This window comes from Pteropus vampyrus, unplaced genomic scaffold (assembly GCF_000151845.1).
Source record: "Pteropus vampyrus isolate Shadow unplaced genomic scaffold, Pvam_2.0 Scaffold90, whole genome shotgun sequence".
Lineage (NCBI taxonomy): Eukaryota > Metazoa > Chordata > Mammalia > Chiroptera > Pteropodidae > Pteropus > Pteropus vampyrus.
The window spans coordinates 301967-302754 of record NW_011888871.1 but is presented as its reverse complement, the minus strand read 5'-3'; positions in this window follow the sequence as shown (position 1 = coordinate 302754).

Here is a 788-nt window from a genome sequence, read left to right as displayed (position 1 = left end):
ACAGCCGGGGTCTCGTCACTGGGGACTGGAGGCGCTGGCTCCGGTTTCCAGGGGAAACAGAGCTGAGTAGCGGCTGTGCCCCGCGAGGGGCGGTGTTCCTGGAGCCCTCGGTCACTGGGAGAGTCGGCGCCCTTGACTTTCTACGGTGAGGACGTGGAGACCGTGCAGCGGCCGCGCGGCGGGGCCCTGCTTCCCGCAGGAGAAAGGTCGAGTGACCAGATCGACATGAGATTTCGTCCTTAAGGAAAACGGAGGTCGGAGCCCCGGAGACAGCTGATGTGTGTCGCCGCCTGGCCAGGAAGGGGCGCTTGGATCCGGGGACCCCGGTTACTAAATGGGAACGGGGGCGTCAGCGGGGCTTCCTCGGGCCACCGACTTTGTAATAGTCGCCCCGTTTCCATCTTACTAAAACCCCACGTCCACCGGAGAAGCTTAGAGAGCGGAGGGGAGGGAGGGGGTCGGCGTCGTCGCAGAGCGGCTCTCGGGAGACGGGAGTGCGGAGCTCCCGCTGCCCGTCCCCGCGTCCGCAAACGCGCCCTCCGAGGGGTGGCCGTCGGCGGCGCACAGACGCTTCGCGGGCCGCTCTGCCCACAGTTGGGTCGTAGACAGGGCGCCGTGTTGCTGCAGGTCCTGGGCGTCATGGCCACCCCGTGGGGCCACCGCACACCGTCTGTCTTCCCCCAGGGTGGGCGCTTGGGCGTGAAGTGGCATTTGTGACGGGCTGTGTTCCTGAGGAGGGCACGGGCTGGGGGAGCTTCGTGGCTGACCCGTGTCGCGCCCTGGCCCAG